Source organism: Bison bison, unplaced genomic scaffold, assembly GCF_000754665.1.
Source record: "Bison bison bison isolate TAMUID 2011002044 unplaced genomic scaffold, Bison_UMD1.0 scf7180017864104, whole genome shotgun sequence".
Lineage (NCBI taxonomy): Eukaryota > Metazoa > Chordata > Mammalia > Artiodactyla > Bovidae > Bison > Bison bison.
In genome coordinates, this window is record NW_011494676.1 from 1,142,222 (window position 1) to 1,142,471 (window position 250).

The window sequence follows — 250 nt, forward strand, 5'->3', positions numbered from 1 at the left end:
TTTTAATTTCATGGCTGCAGTCACCATCTGCAGTGATTTTGGAGCCCAAGAAAAGAAAGTCTGTCACTGATTCCATTGTTTCCCCATCTATCTGCCGTGAAGTGATGGGACCAGATGCCATAATCTTTAAGTTTTTGAATGTTGAGTTTTAAGCCAGCTTTTTTACTCTCCTCTTTGACTTTCAAGAGGCTCTTTAGTTCTTCGCTTTCTGCCATAAGGGTGGTGTCATCTGCATATCTAAGGTTATTGA